The sequence below is a fragment of the Vicugna pacos genome, chromosome 9, assembly GCF_048564905.1.
Source record: "Vicugna pacos chromosome 9, VicPac4, whole genome shotgun sequence".
NCBI lineage: Eukaryota > Metazoa > Chordata > Mammalia > Artiodactyla > Camelidae > Vicugna > Vicugna pacos.
Window position 1 is genome coordinate 15,527,879 of NC_132995.1, and position 19,983 is coordinate 15,547,861.

The window sequence follows — 19,983 nt, forward strand, 5'->3', positions numbered from 1 at the left end:
AAATTGGGTGGTATAAGTCCTCCAGCTTTGTTCTTCTTTTCCAAAATTGCTTTGGCTTTTCTAGGCCATTTGCATTTCCACATAAATCAATTTCTACAAAAATGCCTGCTGTGATTGTGATTGGGATTGTGTTGGATCCATAGATCAGTTTGGGACCATCAACGCTGGAACAATATTGAGCTTTCCAATCTATGAACATGATGTCTCTCTCCATTTGCTTAGGAATTTAATTTCTCTCAGCAGTGCTTTCTAATGTTCAGCATAGAGCTTTTGCATATCTTTTCTAATTGATTCCTAAGTATTTTTGGTGCAGTTGCAGATTTCATTTTTTGAAAAAAATCTTTGTTTTCTCACTATTTGTTGCTCTCATAGTATCATTTACTATCCCTTCATAGCACATATCTCAGCTTATTATAATAATACATTTATTTGTGTGAGGATTTGCTTAATGTCCAGCTCTCTTACAAGACCATCCACAACTCAGGAAGCATGGTGGTTTTGCTTCCACTGTATCCTCAGGGCCTGGCATACAGCCTGGCACATATTAGACACTCAGGAGTTATTTCCTGGATGATGTGTGGGTGGGTAAGTGGAAGAATGGAATAGAGAGAGGTCATTTTCGAAAGCTCAGATATTTGTCCGCAAATGCCTCATTTTATCTTCTTCTGGGACCATCATAAGAAATCCCAGCCAGTAACCACTTGAGAGCTCTCTTGCAGATTAAGGCACTCCCGGTACTTTTGCTGGAAGCCACAATGATCTTTCCTCATGGTCAATATTGATAATTCAGAGTGATGTGCCTTTATTATAAAGACCCTGCTTAGCAAATATGAGGAAGGTATAGATATAAAGTATTCAAAAGTGAAGGGAAATGCAGGATTTCACATAGTAGCAGCACCACCAGTAAATAAAGAGCTGTCATTTCATTCATTCATTCAACAAATGTGTTATCTACTCCCTAGGATGTGATGGACCCCGGGGAATATCAGGGTCAAAAAAATAGAAGTGGTTTCGCATTCATAGAAGACGGTTACATTCTAGCGGAGGGAGACTGACAATAACAGGTGAATAGGAATATGGGAGTGATTACGCAGCGATAGGCATTGTGAAGGAGAGGAAGCAAGGTGATGAGACAGAGCGTGGTCATGGCGTGACAGAGGCTTCTTTAGTCCGAGGGATCAGAGAAGCCATCTCTGGGGTTACCGGTGAGCTGACATCTGACATGTTGAGCTGGTCTCGGGGGAGGAACTGGCTCATGCCAGGTAGAAGACACCTTTGCGTGTGGTAGGAACAGAAATGCCAGGGTGGCTGGAGCGTGGTGAGCCAGGGCAATGACAGTAGGAGATAAGACTACGTGAGAACTTATTGATCACAGTAAGGAGCTGGGGTTCCATTCATAAGCAGTGAGAAGTCACTTAAGGCTCTGAGAGGAGCGTGACATGATGAGATTGATGATTTGAGAAGGTCACGTGTGAAGAATGGTCTTCAGGAGATGAAACTGCAAGCAGAGAGATCAAACAGAAGTCCACTGTGGTCATCCAGTGGGGGATTGATGATGGCATGGATTCAGGAGAATGCAGCAGTGGAGGTGGAGAGGATCCACTGGGATTTGGGCTACATAACTTTAAATAAATAGCAATAAATGAAGAGCTGCAGGATGCCAGAGAGAAATGGAACTCTCCTGGGGAATTAAAGGGAAGCTGATTCTAGACCAGTATATCTAAAGAGACTCTGAGATTTCATTGCTCCCCTGTGCTGGTGCAGCTCACCCTCCTTCCATGTGTGTATTACCCCTTCTGAGCCCCTGCAGTGGCCTTATGACAGTGTGAAGGTGACAATTTATGCTCTTCACCACTTGCATCTCCTCTTTTAGTTGCCACTTGTCCAGCCTTTCTTTGTCATCCCAATAGCGATGTCCTCCAATTCTGCAGTCCTCCAATTGCACAGCCATCCCCAGGGCTGGTGCACTTCTAAAGAAGAGAAATAAGGAGCAGCTCAGGACTAGCATCTTGGGAGTACTCCCCAGACGCCATCTCTGTTGGCTTCTATAGTGGGCGCTGTGGGGTTTGCCACCCATTGCTGGTAACCATACCCCAACCTCCCTCTGCAAAGACCTCTCCTTCCTTCGCTCTCTGCCCACCCACTTACTGTGAATCAAACTCCACCCTTGGCCAATAAAATCAGCTATTGTGCTTGAGTAATGGTCCCCGCAGAAGATACCCACATCTTAATCCCTGGAACCGAATGTTACTTTGCATGGCAAAAAGGGACTTTTGGGTGTGATTAAGAATTTTACTATGAGAAGGTTATCCTAGATTATTGTATGGGCCTTGAAGTGATCAGAAATGTTCTTATATTCCACTAAAATCTGGGACAAGGCTGCCTACTATCACCATGCCTATTCATGCCTTGGAAGTCCTAGCCACGGCAATCAGGCAAGAGAGAGAAATAAAAGGGATCCAAATTGGAAAAGAAGAGGTAAAAATGTCACTATATGCAGATGACATGATACTATATATAGAAAACCCTAAAAGGTCCACACAAAAACTTCTAGAACTAATCGAAGAATTCAGCAAAGCAGCAGGTTACAAGATTAACATACAAAAATCAGTTGCATTTCTTTACACTAACAATGAATCAACAGAAAAAGAAAATAAAGAAACAATCCTCTTTAAAATGACCCCCAAAGTAATAAAATACCGAGGAATAAATTAAACCAAGGAGGTGAAAGGCTTATACATGGAAAACTATAAAACACTGATTAAGGAAATTAAAGACTTAAAAAAATGGAAAGATATCCTATGCTTCTGGATTGGAAGAATTAGTATTGTTAAAATGATCTTACTGCCCAAGGCAATCTACAGATTTAATGCAATCCATATCAAATTACCCAGGACGTATTTCACAGAACTAGAACAAATCATAATAAAATTTATATGGAACCACAAAAGACATAGAATTGCCAGAGCATTACTGAAGAAAAAGAAAGAGGCTGGAGGAATAACTCTCCCAGACTTCAGACAGTACTATAGAGCTACAGTAATGAAAACAGCATGGTATTGGCACAGAAACAGACATATGGACAGGTGGAACAGAATGGAGAGCCCAGGAATGAACCCACAAACTTTTGGTCAACTAGTCTTCAACAAAAGAGGCAAGAATATACAATGGAATAAAGACAGTCTCTTCAGCAAATGGCGTTAGAACACTCCTTTACACCACACACAAAAATAAACTATAAATGGATCAAAGACTTAAACATAAGACAAGATACAATAAGCCTCCTAGAAGAAAACGTAGGCAAAACATTATCTCACATTCATCTCAAAAATGTTCTCCTAGGGCAGTCTACCCAAGCAATAGAAGTAAAAGCAAAAATAAACAAATGGGACCTAATTAAACTTACAAGCTTCTGCACAGCAAAGGAAACCATAAACAAAACAACAACCTATGGAATGGGAGAAAATTTTTTGCCAAAGATGAAACCGACAAAGGCTTGATCTCCAGAATATATAAGCAGCTCATACGACTTAATAAGAAAAAAACAAACAACCCAATCTGAAAATGGGCAGGAGACAGGAGACCTAAACAAGCGATTCTCCAAGGAAGAAATACAAATGATCAATAGGCACATGAAAAAATGCTCAGTACCACTAATTATCAGAAAAATGCAAATCAAAACTACAATGAGGTATCACCTCACACCAGTCAGAATGGCCATCATTCAAAAGTCCACAAATGACAAATGCTGGAGAGGCTGTGGAGAAAAGGGAACCTTCCTACACTGTTGGTGGGAACGCAGTTTGGTGCAGCCACTGTGGAAAACAGTATGGAGAGTCCTCAAAAGACTAGGAATAGACTTACCTTATGACCCAGTAATCCTGCTCCTGGGCATATATCCAGAAGGAACCCTACTTCAAAAGGATACCTGCACCCCAATGTTCACAGCAGCACTATTTACAATAGCCAAGACATGGAAACAGCCTAAATGTCCATCAACAGATGACTGGATAAAGAAGATATGGTATATTTATACAATGGAATACTATTCAGCCATAAAAAGGGCAACATAATGCCATTTGCAGCTACATGGATGTCCCTGGAGAATGTCATTCTAAGTGAAGTAAGCCAGAAAGAGAAAGAAAAATACCATATGAGATCGCTCATATGTGGAATCTAAAAAAAAAAAAAAAAAGAACATAAATACAAAGCAGAAACAGACTCATAGACATAGAATACAAACTTGTGGTTGCCAAGGGGGAGGTGGGGTGGGAAGGGACAGACCGGGAGTTCAAAATTTGTAGATACTGACAGGCATATGTAGAGTAGATAAACAAGATTATACTGTATAGCACAGGGAAATATATACAAGATCTTGTGGTAGCTCACAGTGAAAAAGAATGTGACAATGAATATATGTATGTTCATGTATAACTGAAAAATTATGCTTTACACTGGAAATTGACACAACATAGTAAACTGACTATAACAATAAAAAATGTTTTAAAAAAATGTTCTTATAAGGCAGAGGGAGATTTTAGACAGACAGATAGGAGAGGAGAAGGCAATGTGATCACGGAGGCAGAGATCGGAGTGATGTGGCCACAAACCAAGGGATGCCAGGAGCTGCCAGGAGCTGAAAGAAGCAGGAAGTAGGTTTTTCTCCACCCAGTCATACTTGTTTTGGACTTTTGGCCTCCAGAACTGTGAGAGAATAAATTTCTTCCCTCCTTCTTCCCTTCCTTCCTTCCTTTCTCTTTCTTTCTTCTTCCTTCCTTCCTTCCTTCCTTCCTTCCTTCCTTTCTTTCTTCCTTTCCTTTCCTTTCCTTTCCTTTCCTTCCTTCCTTCCTTCCTTCCTTCCTTCCTTCCTTCCTTTCTTTCTTTCTTTCTTTCTTTCTTTCTTTCTTTCTTTCTTTCTTTCTTTCTTTCTTTCTTTCTTTCTTTCTTTCTTTCTTTCTTTCTTTCTTCCTCTCTTTCTTTCTTTCTTTCTTTCATACTTTATTTATGTTTCAAAATGGAGGTACCAGGGATTAAACCCAGAACCTCGCTCATGCTAAGCACATGCTCTAGCACTGAGCTATAACCCCACCCCAAGAAAATAAATTTCTATTGAGTTAAGCCACCCAGTTTGTTACAGTTTGTTATAGCAGACATAGTAAACCAGCACACCCGCCAGCATTGCTGCCTGTTCTGTGATACTGTGTATCAGGCACTGTGCTAAGAGTTTTGCAAAGGTGAACTCACTTAATCTTTAAAACATTCTGTGAGATTGGCACACTCACCCCCACTTTACAGATGAGAAAACTGAGGTGTAAAGGGGTTAAGTAATTTGCCTGAAGTCACACGACTGGTAAATGTAAGAGCTGAACTCTGAACTCAGGACCCAGGCAGTCTGGCTCTGGAGTCCACGGTGTTCACCACTGCACTGTGCTCCCCACTGTACTGGGAGGGTCCAGGTTAGAACCAGTTTCCCTAGCAGCCCCCAGGAGTCCTGTAGATCCTACACAGGAGGACACAGGGCACAGGCAAGGGTGTAAGGTCATGTCATCTGCATCCTACAGGGAGTATCTGCATGGTCGCCCAGCTTCCTGCCGGCAGCCCTCACTCTGCCTGAAATCACGAAGGAATGACCTTCAATCCCAGTTTCCTAGGATCCACAGACAGCTCTCAGCCTTTCACACATCCTAGTTCCTGCTCTAACCCCAGATCCCAGATGTTGTGATCTTTCATCGATCCCTCCCTCCCTGTCTGTCAACACTTTGGATACATAGGGTATAGAGGGGAAACACCATTTACTGTTGCTCGCTACTAAATTTACCGTTATTTAGCATGTTTGAGCATGACTGTTTATAAGGTCCTGCCTTTGATTGTGAAATAAGAACTTAGGGGAAGACTGTTCCTTTATTCTTGGAATCTTGAAGAGGTTGTCTGACCTTTTCCTTCCTCCCGACCCCTTTTCACCATCTGCTGTCTGTGCAGAGCTGACCTTTAGAGCAAGAACAGGACTGAATAAAACCCCACCCACTGTCCCCTTGGTCACACACAGCTTCCAGTCTGGATCACCGAGTAGTTTACATGGGCTCATCCACCCTTAGAAAAGAGCAGAAGGCTGTTACTTGTACTGCCTTTCAATTCAGCCCTGAGCAAAGAAGGAGGGGCAGGGGAGTCTTTGGAAGTAGAAGTGGGGCAGATTCCCTCAGTAAAGCTGGAGGTGCTTGCAGTCGGGGGCTGGCTGATCCTGCAAAAGTTGAGCCGACTCAGGGCAAAACGGAACACTCTGCGTGCCTTTTTTCAGCCCAGCCTTCCCTCTGCTTTCCTCCCTTTACCAGCTCATCATCTTCTTCTAGTTGTGGCATCACTGGAATTTACCAGGGTAACTCTGGTTTGCAGAATCTTGGGAAATTTAAATCAGACCGCTGATTCTCAAGAGGTGTGGGGAGCATACCAGGAACCCCTGGGGGCGGGGGTAATGAGCGAGGAAAGCCCTGGTTTTCTTAATGCAGTCTATAGAAAGTATAGTTTGTGTTTACGGAAAGCAGGGGAAAAGACGGTTAAAAATAGATTGAGAAACAGTGATGTAGTTGATGTAATACTTGACTGCTGGCTCCCAGGAAAGTTTATATGAACCAAGATCCTCTGCATGTTGAGTCACCCTTCTCTAGCTCCTTCCATCACCAGAAGAATTCAGGTTCGCTAGTGAGCAGTGAAAACTTACCGGAGAAGGTAGGATAGTACCACGCAAATGGAGTCTTGGGTTGGCAGGTGTCTGCGGAGTCCTTTTTTTTTTTGCCTTGGGCCCTTGCTATGTAGTGATACAAAGCCACCATGAATTAGCATCTGTCTCAAGAAGTCTTGGCCACATATAGAGCTCAGAAGCCTGAAATCTTAGTTGAGGATTACCAAGTGTGCCTGGAAACCCAAATAACAGAGACTTGGGCACACAGATTTCTTTTCCTCATGTCACATGAAGGAAATAGGGAGTCCAATGCTAGCGCAGTGGCTCAGGAACAGCCCTTGAAAACCCCTGCTCCTTCTAGCTTTTCTGCTCCCCCATCCCTAGATTTTGGCCTTTTGCTTCACAATCTTAAGAAGCAGCTACATTCTGAGCCAAAAAACAGGGTAGATGGGACAGAGAGCAAAGAACCCATGAGAGCCAGGTCTGTAAGAAAACCTTTTTCTAATAGACTATTTTGTAGGGTAGCTTTAGGTTCACAGCAAAACTGAGCAGATAGTGCAGAGATTTCCCACATATTCCACACGTGCATCGCCTGCCCCGCTGTCGGCATCCCCCACCAAGTGGTACATTTATTACAGCTGATGAACCTGCACCTCATTATCACCTTAATCGATCCCTTTTTTAATCAAGAAAATTACAGCTTTTCCAAAAGCCCTACCTAGCCAATTTCTGCTTATATCTCATTGGCCAGCACTGTATCTCATGACAACTCCTGGGTGCAAGGGTGTCTCGGAAACTTAACTGAGCACTTTCCCAATCCAACAAAATAAGGTTAGGAAGAAGGGGAGAGTACCAAAATTGTACAAATCTTAAATAGCAAGTATAGGGAGGAAAAATACCTCTAAGGCTATAATATCTATGGTGGGCATTAAAAGGTGTGGAATTTTAGAGAAGGTTTTTAGAAATTGTTTTGATTAAGGTGTAACATAGATATCATAAAATGTACTAATCTTAGGGGTACAGCTGATGGCTGTTAACATATGTATCTATTTGTATAGCCACTTGACTAGGTGAAGACAGAGACCATTTTCATCACATTTAGAAGGCCTCTGGTGCCCCCTCAGTTAACGACCCTCCCACCCTCGAGATAACCACCATTCCAACTTCTACCTCTTAGAGAAGGGCGTTAACTATTACGGATGTTGGAAGGAAAACAGATAGAGAGGAACAAAAGAGATGAAGGGTGAGGGCAAATGAATGATTGCTTTGGTGATATTGCTACTCTCCTTTGCCTCTTAAATGAGTCTAATTCCATTTTGAAAACCTTCCTTTTAAAAAGTTATCAAAAACTGAAGATAGAAATTTTAGTTTGCTGTAAAGTTGACATATGATGAAATTTCAATCAGTTAGGACTGGATTCCATGGCATACAATATAACAACCCCTAGGTAATTAATAGTGATATAAATGAGAGATTTATATTTCTCTGTCACATAAAAGCAGCCTGGAGATATGTAGCCTTGGACTGTCTTTGGCAGCTCCAGGCAGACTTTGGCTCTCTCTAGCTCTTTGCTCTACCAGTCCTGTGTGGCCCTTGTCCTCATGGTCCAAGATGGCAGCTGGAGCTCTAGCCATCACATCTAAATTCCTGGAAACTGACTAAAGAAAGGGAAAAAGAAGTTCACCCCTTCTTAACTGAACAGACTTCTTAGAAGTTCCCCCACAACACTTCTGCTCATTGATAAGAACTTAGGCAGATGGCCACACCTGTGACAAAGAAGGCTAGGAAATGGTCTTTTAGTTGGGTGCAGTGTGCTGTTAAAAATCAGACTTTTTACTAGTGAAAAACTGGTAGTCTCTTCCACACTGCACTTCTGCAACTTTTGCCAGTGAGCCTCCTCTTCCCCTAATTCTGCTGCCTTCGCATTGCATCCTCAAAGGCCTGGTGATGAGTGCCCAAGGAAGAGCACATCTCAGCTTACACCATCAGATGTGGCCTTCTCAGGGAAAACCTCAGCAGATGGGAGAGAATATCCTACACAGAATGTTGCAACCAGCCACACTACTGTCTGGTTCTGTGGCCCCTGGAGTCCCTCCTGGGGTTGGATGAACGTAATTCAAACCATGTTCAGGTAGCAGTGGTCAGTTTTGTTGTAGGAACACAAGATTAGACGTGAGCTTTCTGTTAGCACTGCAGCCAGCTGTCACCGGGCAAAATTTAGATTACTTTTATTTGTATTTTCTCTGACACAAGTGCCATTTGTTGCTTGGTAGAATAACTCACCTGCAGCACTGTGGGATTGGAGCCCGGAGCCCGGCCGCTGAAGGAGCAGCCGCCCCACACAGTGGGTGGAGGGAGAGCCACGCAGCTGTATCCTCAGTGCCAGTCCAGCCAGGAGCCTTGGGCCACAGAGGACACTGCTTCAGAAGCAGAGGCAAGATGAGGTAAAGTCGAAGCTTTACTTCGTGCTCAGGCATCTGAAGTGGGCCGTAAGGGGTGGAAGTGGCCGGTCTGGCAGCATTCGGCAGAGGACATGCATGAGGTGGCCAGACTGGTCATACGTAGACACAGAGACTTGTGGAATCAAGTGAGGCTCTCTGAGAACATTCTGCTTGAGCCGTAGCCGAAGGCTGGGGTCAGCCCTGCTTGAACCACAGAAAGTGAGAGTGGGAAAGGCAAGTTCCCAAAGCACCGCAGGAGGGAGTTCCGCGTCGGGACCTGCGGTTCCCAGTCCACACTGTGACCGTCCCCCTCTGGCAATGACTTTGTAACTGCTCACCTTGTGTCTGCTCATCTCTACGTTTACCTCACCTCCCAAACCCTGGTCCTTTCGATCTTTCCAGGAGCCACTGACTTGTGTCTCTTGCCCTTGGTTGCCACGTATCAGTGTGTCTCCACATATCTTTTGAGAAATGCTAAGCTAGAGGATCAGGTAAGTGGAAAGACGTCCTGGCTTGGCCGGGGATGACCACTCCACCGGGGGCCCCTGTCGAGGCTGGCACCAGGGTTCGCATCTGCTGGGATTCAGTCAGACCCCATCTACTTTTCTTCACTGCTGCCACCCATGGGTTGTTGCCCAGAGCGGCACCATCCACTTAGTTCTGCAAAAGTCCCTGTGCTTATCTGATGCGCACTCCACACGCCACTTCCCCGGACACAAACAGCGGTCAGCGTACCTGGCGAGCTGGAGCGCTCGCCACGCGTTCCCAGGGAAAGTCCCCAGGCTTCTGGGGGAGAGCATGGGCTTGCAAGCACCTCGATGGCTGTTCTGTCCTCGGGGCACAGAGCTTTCCCATCCACGAGTCACTTGTCAGAGAGGAGGAGAGCTGGGTGAGCTCTTCTGAGACAGCTAGCACCCTGCTGGTCCTCAAATCTCTGCCCTTGCAAATCTAATTCATCTCTCCGAATCTGAGCTCTGACTGTTCTCCCAGACGTCTCTTTACATCCATAATTCACATGACACAGATTTTCTTCTTCAGAGGATTCTTCCAGGTCATTTCTGTTTACTCTCCAGCTGGGTCGTACCCTTCCTTCTGTTCTTTCTTCACCTCCCTTCCTGTCCAGCCCCACCCAGGGCTCAGTCAAGTTCACCAAGTTCCTGTTCCCTTTCCAGCATGATCCCGTCAAAACCGGTTCATCTCTCCAGCTTTGCATCACAAAGCATTCTTTGGCCAGCAGAGTTTGTTTCCTAGAAATTGGGATGTGGGCCCTCAAGTCCAGGGGCTTCAGCCAGCCCAGGAAAATGTTCTGAGTCCAGGTGGCTCCACGAAGCCCATGGCTGTCTGGGGAATCAGCACCTGCTCCCACACTTCCTCCCTTCTCCCCAATGTCCTCTCTCTGAGCTTCGTAGGCTCAAGACCTCAGATGCTCCTGAAAATCGCTTGGATCAGACAGCCAAGGGCAAGGTGACAGCCAGATTATGTGTCTCACCCCTCGGTGAACGACTGGTGCTGGGGCATCAGACAAGACGGATGTGGGTCTTGGCTTCATGGGATTTACGTTCTAGTTGGGGGCAGGGGGAGAATAGAACATTATCCATAATGAACATGATTTTTGTGGCACATTCAATAAGAAGGAAATAAAATAGGGTAACATTATGGTGACCTGGGGTGGGGAGGGGTGCTCTCGCTGAGCGTGAAGGGGTGGCCCTTGAGCAGAGGCCTGAGGGAGCCCTCCATGTGAAGAGACAGAGGAGGAGTGCTCTGGGCAGGCAAGACAGTTTGTGCAAAGACTTTACGGCCACATGAAGCTCGAAGCTCAATGAGATAGAGGAACCGAAAGGAGGCCAGTGTGGTGGGCGGGACACGCATGAGGGAGAGCGATGGGAACTGAGGTCAGAGACTCCACCTCGGGGAGGGAAAGCCTGTCAGATAGGACTCCAGTGCAAGGTGAGGTTCAGGTTTTATTCTCAAAGTAGTAGGAAACGATTGAAGGGTTTTCAGGCGAGAAATGAAATGATCTGACACGTGGGTTTGGGAGACCCCTCTCTCTGGGTACCTGCTGCAGTACAAGAGTGTCTTGCTCCGCTGTCTGTCAGGCCTTTGTTCTTCCCCAGGCACTGGGGGCCTAACAATGCAAGTGCCCCGCCAGGACCTGGCATCTGTCATTCACCCCTCCTCACTCTCTCTGGGCTCCACAGTCCTCCCGCACAGGCCCACTTTCTAGACTTAGTCTCTTGACTAGTCTCATGTCTCTTGACTAATTTTACTTGCATCATTTTACTTTATTATTTCCTCCGGAGCTCACGGCATTCTGAGTTTTAGTGAATGACAGAGACTCGGTGGCGTGGGGGTGTGGGGAAGGAGGACAGCGGCTCTTCTCCTTGGGTCTTTCCTTGCCGCCCTGGCTGACTAGGAATGTTACTGAGGAACCTCATTCTGGTCAAGCCACAAGTGGTTCCCAGGATCCTTAGACCCCTGGTGTTACCTCCTTTCTGCCCGTGACCGCCTGGGGACAGTCTGTGATGCTCCTCTCCAGGTGTTAAGCCCGGATCAGCAGGGAAGGGAGGGAGGTTCTGGGTGGGGAGATGCAACCCGGATAAAGCTGAGCTCTTCCTGCTTTCCGCCCAGGGCTCAGCCCCTTCCCTCTTTTACTGCCCTGCAGTCTGATAGGGAATGAGGAAGGCCACACTTCATGACTCACCCACCCCTGTCCAGTGCTTTCCTGGGGCCACCGGGGACTGTACTCTGCCTTGCAGAGTATTAAGAAACTTTTAAATAGGCCAGCGTTTGTTTCCCAGGCCTGGCCCACCCACCTTTTTAGTCTCTGAAGAGCAGAGGGTGGTGGGGTGGAGTAGGGATGGGATGGGGTGGGGTGGAGTAAGCACTTTGAAAAAGCATATTTAATGTAATTGTATATTTGAAGAAAACAAAACAAAAAGCGATTTTTATGATACGGGCCCATGCAAGTCAGCTTTTGGTTTATTTTTACTAAAGGTTGAGAGGTCCTGAGAAGGCAAGTTGGCGTCTCAACCCCAAGTCAAAGGAGGGAGCTGTCTCCAGGATTTATGTAGGTTAAGCTCCAAGCTCCTCTCCAGGACTCCTTCCCAGCTCAGCACCCCTTCCATTGCCGTCACCACCCATAACCCACGTAGGGGTGTGTGCAGGAGTTCAACACTCAGGCTTCAGAGTCATCCGAGCTGTATTCAGACCTCAGGTCCCATCCCGTAGCTAGCTGTGTGCTCTGTGGCAGGTTACCTAATCCACAGCTAGCCCACTAAACCCCTAATTTCAGGAGTTAAGAGCGCGGACTCTGGAGCCAGCCATGTGGGTTGGAGTCCTGCTTCTGCTTCTCGTTAGCTGGGTAACCTCGGGCAGGTGACTCATCTCCAGGCCTGCCTCAGTTTCCTCATTTGTAGAATGGAGGTAGTAATATACCTACCTCGTAGGGTCGCTGTGAGGATTGAAGTGCACATGCCTATGTATGCGTGCACGTGTCTGTGGGTGTGGACATGTGTACATATACGTATAAATGTATGTAAGTGTGTGTCTGGCACATGGCAAGTGCATACAAGTACCGACTGTTACCATTATTATTTTATTTTTGTTTAGGAGAAGGCTAAATTATATGTGAGAAAAATAAGTCCATTTTAAAAAAAAAGCCATAAGTCAGTCATACTGCAGATGGTACATGGATGCAGTGAAAGTTGTGATACTGCTGCTTGAGAAGTGAAATGAAACACAAGGCTGGACCACACACTTCTGTCCTCTACTTCATATCTCACTGCTTCCCACTAAAATTTTGCTCTTACCCTGCTGCTTCTTTTCTTTATTGGGTTTTCTGTCACATACCTCGTGGAAAACCAGCGCCTGAGGTCTCTGTTGAGTTCTTCTAGCCCTCTCACCCTTTCTACTTCTCCACCTGAAGGATTATTCTCATCAGGATCCTGGAGTCCCATAACCACTGTCCCCTTCAGGAGGGGAGCTACCTGTTATATCCTAGATCAGTGCTTCTCAGAAAGCAGCCCCAGGGCCAGCAGCATCAGCATCACCTGGGAACCTGCTGGAAATGCACATTGCTGACCCCTTACCCTAGACCTGCGGGATCACAGCCTGGGGGGGTGGCGAGACCCGCAGTTCGTGTTTTAACCAGCCCTTTGGGAGACTCTGGTGCACATGATGGTTTGAGAGCCACTGTCACGGAGGAAGAGCAGGTCCAGCGGCTGTTTGGGGTTGTTCAAGTTCACAGTCCTGTCCCGGACACTGGGTGCTCAGGTGAAACTGTAAAGCTCAGTTGTGAAGATGGGGACCAGAGACAGAAGGGGAGGTCAGAGTGGGGCCAGCTGACTGCTCTGAATGCCTTTTGGGCTGATTCCTTCCTGGACCTTCCAAAGGCGGAGCTCAGGAATGTCCCTAGGCAGCTGGGAAGACAGCCTGGATTCCCACATGGGCTCTTTCTTGATCAGCTGTGGAGTCTTGGGGAGTGACTTAACCTCTGGGCTTCCTTGTGAGTGGCAGCCCGCTGTGAATGGAGCAGGATTGTTTGGGGGAATAAATGAGGTCCCACACGTGAAAACACTTTGCAGAACTGCGGCTACTCCTCTACTGTAAACTGTAACCAGAACTAAACTCCTTACTAGAGGGATCCTCAACTTTTTTCCAGTGGCTGCACATGGGACAGATTGTGCTCATGTCTTGGACAAACTCCCCAAGGATGCCAGCTGCGACTTCTCCCATTCCTCTCCTGCTCAACAGACAGAATCTACAGCCTCTGAGTCAGAAGTTCCAAGGGGCTGAAGAGATGTCTCTCTGCCTGTGGGCATGAGTTTATCAGTTCCCTCTCCCCTACACCAGCCCCGTTTCACGCTGTCCAGCCTCTCCGTTTGTGTCTCTCTTTCCCCTCCTTGGCCCTGTCTGTCTCTTGGAAGTGAACCCCTTGCTTTGTCCCCAGCAGCGTGGCCTTCCCCTGGTTCCTTCTGTTCCCTGCCACCAATGGTCCCTTCCCGGAACAAAAGCAGCCACCTGAGAATTTGCTTTATTTTGATTTTTTTTATTGGGCAAGGGGGCGGGAGCCCCCAAAAGGAAGTCTTCGGGCTCCTTAACAAAGTGGCGGAGTTGGAGCTGCCTTGCCTCATCTGGCTCTGCTCCAGGGTCAGGCCGCGTCATCAGCAGAAAGTCAGTGTTGATGACTTCTCTGTCTTTCCCCAGAAAGCCCTTCCTTGGCAACCGCCTCTGAAGGAGTCCTCCTCTCCTCCTTATTACAGTGCTCCACTTGGTTTTCTTCGTCATATTTTATCAAAATGTGAAATTATTTTTTTCATTTATCTTTTTGTTTGTCCACAGTTCTTGGTGACTGGGAGGTCCTACTCAGGTCGCAGACTTGGTTTTGTATTGCTCCGGGAACAGCTTCTTACTGTGCCTGATAACTAGAAATGCACACATAGGCATACTTTTGGGTCAAACAAATAATTTTTTTGTTTTGTTTTGTTTAATTTGCTGCCTCTCACCTCCCCTTGGCCCAGAAACAAGGAGGAGGAAACCACACTTATATTATCAAAACAACGTTGTTAACTATCTGGAGTCTTTTGTTAGTTCGGTCACATAGTAATCATCTAAAGTGCATCTCATTCCTGGAGAGTCCAAATGCTAGACCTGAGGTGGGGTGTACCAACGCCAGCATGCCTCCAGAATGTCAGCCTCCTAAGAGCTGGTAGCTTCTCTGTCTTGTTCACCATAGTATTCCCCGCACCTTGAGCGAGTCCTGATGTGGAGCTGGTATTCTGTAAATATAGTTGAGTGAAGGAATGAAAGACAGACAGATAAGGATGCAGATAGGTGTCTCTATCTCTGAAGAAGGGAGTGGGTCTTTGTATTCCTGAAGCCCTGCAATGCGAGCCTTTTGGGAGAGCTAGCATCCTGGTTTAGAGCATATGAAACATTTAGAACAATGCCAAGCCCACTGTGCGTACTCTGTAACGTATCCTGTTCCCCCAGGACCCTGGGAGAAGCACCAGCAGCCCCAGTTCCCCTCCAGGGGTCCTAGCATTTGGCCCTTCAGTGTTCCTTGCATCACACCCAGCTGCTGTTGGATGAAATTCTGTACTGCTGTCTCCGAGTCCCACACACTGGCTCCTGACTTTTAAGAAAGCTGATGGAGCAGAAGGAGCGCTGGACCTGGAGGGTCAACATAGATTCTGGTCCAGGCGTGATCCCTGTCTGGCTGTGTATCTTTGAGGAAGGCATTTAGACTCTTGGGACCTTGGAGTCCTTGCTTACGAAGAAGGCATAAAAAACCAACCTCAGGGATTGTCTTATGACTCAGGTGTGATAATATGTGCGGAAACACTTTTAAAACTGCAGAACACATTTCTTCTCATTCAAGTTATTGTTGTTAACCAGGCATCTGATTTATTAGAGTCGCGAAGACAGTCACCAGCATGCCCAGAGCCATATGCCATTCCTAGTCATGTGCTGTGCCTCTAACCCTTGCATGTCAGATGCAAATGAGTTGGTGAATTGTAATTGTAAATCAGCTCTAATTTACTTTTAAAATATCATAAGAGATATAAATCAGTAATACTCATTCTCTATTATTAGTGACAAATTATTTACCAACTGTTTGTATTAATATCTTGATTCTGGGTGCCAGAAACTTGTCCCATCAAACAAAATGGGAATTTTTGGCTATGTAATTGAAAAGTCTGGGGCAAAGCACCTTCAGGAATGGCCAGATCCAGGTGCTTAAATGAAGCTGTTGGTCATCTGTCTCCATCTCTTGGCTGTTTTCTTACACCAGGTCCATTCTGAGGCCAGCCCTCTCTAAGTAGTGGCAAAGATGGCTCCCCAAGAAGAGTCTAGAGATGGTTGACTCTTGGTGGACTGGCTTGGGCATGAGCCTGAGTTTAGGTTATATGCCCTCCCCTGCAGCTGAGTTGGGGCCAGTCTTTTGTCCCCAACCCCCCACCCAGTGCCACATGGACTGAGAGTATAGAAGGAGAGGTAGACTAAAGGAACAGTGGGATGTTACCAGAAAAGGAGGAAAGGATGCTAGACAGGCACAGCCCCAGATGTCCGCTCACGGTAGGTCTCCACCCAGGAAATGGGCCCAGCAGAGAGGCTAGGACTGCTGAAGACCAGAGTATGTCTCTGCTCTGATGAGGAAGACCAGTTCTGCTTGGTGCTTCCCCACCTCAGCTTGTGTAATCCCTCCAGCAGCTGATCTCTTAAGTCCTCACTCAGTTTTCTTGACCTTTACTGTTCTGGCTTCACCCCTCCACTGGCAGTGACCTCCTCACCTTGTTCCCCAGCTGCTGACCCTGTGGTCACCTGGGCCTCTCACCCCCTTCCTTTCCGGGGTCAGGTTTCAGGGCATCTTCTCCCAGGACTTGCTCAGTATTTTGGGTGACTGGCCTCATCCCGTCCCCAAGCAGATGACTCTCAGAGATCAGCCCTGAAGCACCCATTTACCATCTTGTGCAGAGACACAAGGAATCAGGTGCAGAGACACAAGGACTTCTGCCACCTCAGGGTCTCCCAGAAGCCAGGAACATTTGTAAATGAACTTACTGTGTGTCAGGAAGAGGGAAGGTCAAGAGTTGAGCTCTTAGGCCACTCAGCCCTCTCTATTCCCCCCAAACTCTGTTCCCACAAATCTAATTGCTCTCTCCTAGATCTCAAGCCATGATTATTCTTTTCAGATTTGGCTCTGCTTCCATAATTAAGGTGTCCTATTTTACGTCTCTCCCTGGGCTGGTAATTTGAAACGAGCTTGCATCCTGCCAGCGTGCTCATGCACTCCCGTCCCCGCCCCTGGCCACACTCCTTGTTTGGTCTGTTTTCTCTCCTCAGAATCCAGTTGAATTGGCTGTTCTCCAGTCCTGTCTCACAGAACTGCTCTAGAATCCCTAGACACGTGAGCACCTAAGAAGAAAGCATAGCCACGTGGTCAAGCGTCCCCAGAGGGCCAGGGTCCTCATGTGGCCCATGGCTGCCTGCAGGTGAGACCTCCGATTCTGTCTCCCACTGTCCCATTGCCTGCCTCTGCACCACCTCTGCCTTGTTCTCACCTCTTCTCTGCTTAAACCATATAGCGCCAAGGTGGCTCCAGTTTCCTTGGGAACCATTTGACAAAGACACATAAACACATAACAGACAAACTGTGCTTCATGGCTCCCCGGGAACTGTGTCTTGTCTTGGTCTGTATTATATGGTCCAGAGCCAAAGGAGGCTACATTCTCATCCCCACGAACCAGGACACTTGACTGCTTCCCCCAAGTGTAGGACCCCAACATCTTATTTCCCCTTTACTCCACTGTCAGTCTGAGCTCTCCTCCAAGACCAAGATTTTCTAGCCTCCCAGTCACTGTTTCTCCGCAGCACAGAAGCACTTTTTACATAAACAACAGAAAGGGAGGAGAACGCATCTCTGTTGCATTGACTTGTGTGGTTCTGCATGTGTGCTTTCCTTGAATGTTCACGACAATCTGGATTCGGTTAAGAAAGGTGAGGAATAAGGAGGTGGACCACTTCTTTACTCCTAGGGGCCTGGAGAAGTTGTCTGCCCCACTAGGCCCGTGTGTATGTATGTATATGGACATGCACACACCATCCATTTATACATACGCACCACGTGGGTGTCTGACGTGTATGCCAATCCACTGGGTTACTTTGGGTGTCTCAGGCCTCGTTTGAGCTCTTTTTCCTCTTGGCAGGTAGTACATACCTGGTCTGTTCCCTCCCACTCATCACCGTATGTCGGCTGCAGGGCCAGAGTCAGAAAAATAACCTGCGGGAAGGTGGGAGTGGACTTTGGAGCGGGGGCTCGCTATTGTGAGCCTTTTTTCAGAAAGTGCTGGATTTATGCCATCACTTTGGAGAGTAGAGTGGCAGTTTCTGTTGAAGCTGAAAATGCACCAATGCTCCCAGTATTTCCCTCCTTCAAGGAATTTTCCCACATGTGTACAAAAGGACATGCACAGGATGTTCGAAGCAGCAGTGCTATGCTGGTGAAAAATGGGAGATTATCCAAATGTCTATAAAGAGTAGAATAAAAAAAGTAAAATGGCTTATTAATATGATGGAATATTATTCAGTAGACAAAAGGAATGAATGAGATCTGTCCACTTCAGTGACGAATGTCAAAGGGGTAGATGTCAACAACACAGTCTGGGGTGGAAAAGAGCTAGTTAGACTTGTACTGTGTGATATTTATGGGCATTAAAAAAAACGCAAAAGAATACTGAACAGTGTTTGTGGACTCAAGTACAGAGTACATTTCATGGACAGGAAAGATACACTTACATTCTGAAGAGAGGAAGCTTAGTGAAGGAGAAACATTAATAGGAACGTCAGCCTTAAAAATCTGAAGAAACATGACATAATAAGCATGCGCTCTGCATGATTTGTTACGTTTTTAAGTTTCTATACTTAAATTTTTCATCCAGATTTTTTAAATAATGGAAGAAAGACAGGCTGCAACTCTGATCACTTGTGAAATGACATATCTTTTGGTTGCAAGTGACTGAAAACCCAATTCAAACTGGCTTAAGCTAAAGAGGGGGAGGGGTCACACTCTGAAAAGCCCCAGAATATATCTGCTCCAGGATAGCAAATGCCTGGACTTGGTTTCTTCCTGTTCCACCTTCCCTTAAGTTGACTTTAGCCTCTCTCCTCAAAGTGGCCTCCAGTGCGATGGGCCACCATTCTTAAAGGGTTAATTCAGTAGAAAAGAGGTTCTTCCTCTTAAGTGGTTAGAAGAGAAGGGCAGGGCTCAGCTTTCCTTGGCCTGGGTTGAGTCACACCCCGACGTGTGAACCATCACCGTGGTCGGAGGGGAACTGTGCTGAGATCCCCGATCTATCACCTGGGTCACACATCTACCACTGAAGCCTGAGGTGGGGAGTGAAGTCATTACAGAAGGGGAGTGCTGTCACCAGAGAAGAAGAGATGCTACAAGAAGGCCGAAGCAGCAACTGCCCACCTCTGATTGCTGGCTCATTTTTGGAAATGGGGTTGCAGAGCACAATGGGATAAAACTGTAATCTTCAAGTCCACCAGTCGGTTCGCCCTTCCCCACCTCCCTCTGATCGCTGTGCACCCCGCCCCTGTGGTGGGGCCTCCACGTTGTCAGTGCTAGAGCGAGGCTCTCAGCAGCCTTCCCGTAAGCCATCAGTTCTCCACCCGGGGTGGGGGCGGGAACATAGCCTCTGCCAGCTGAACTGGTGACCATCTCAGAGGGATACTGTCCTAGCAGGATGGAGGGGATGGTTTGAAAATGCGTGTTTAATATAATTTGTTCTTTGCCAAATTATATTTGTTTAATGTAACATAAACGACAGCAGTTAGCAACGTGTTATGGTCAAAAAGGCATGTGTTCAAAGGTTGTGAGGCGCTGAGTCGGGGTGTGGTAGCCTGAGCCCGGCTTAGGGAGGAAGCTCCCCAATGAGTTTACATAAACCCAGTGACCTGATTTTACATCAGAGTCCCTTCCCATTGGAAGCTCACCCTGCCCCCTCCTGACCACCATAAGAGGCTGAGGTATGACATTGCTAGTGGTATCTTCAAGAAACCTTCCTTTTTTCCCCCTTAACACAGTGCTCCAGTAGCCATTCATTTTCTTAGCAGGGGCAACAGTGGTTGCATTGAACCAGATTGCATGAACTAGATGTTTTCAAGTAATCTAAGTGCAAAATTGAGGCTTTCACTGGGGCTTTGTGAAACACACCCCCTTCCAAAATAAAGCTCACTAAGCATGTTCATAACCTTTACCCTGACGAACTGTCCTTAATCTTGGCTGACAAAAATCAAATGTACAGTTTTTTTCAGGATGACATTGGCAAGTATGTTTAGTATTGAGCCTTCCCTTCCTCC

General features: G+C 46.6%; 1 long non-coding RNA gene across 1 annotated transcript in view; it reads left to right on the plus strand.

Annotated features, from left to right (window-relative positions):
* The window catches only part of LOC140698431 (uncharacterized), a 42,174-nt gene that overhangs the window by 19,867 nt on the left and 2,324 nt on the right, over positions 1–19,983 (plus strand). Inside the window, exon 2 of the long non-coding RNA XR_012076218.1 lies at positions 16,963–17,111. This is a non-coding gene — a long non-coding RNA (uncharacterized lncRNA). The remainder of the gene's footprint in view (positions 1–16,962; positions 17,112–19,983) is intronic.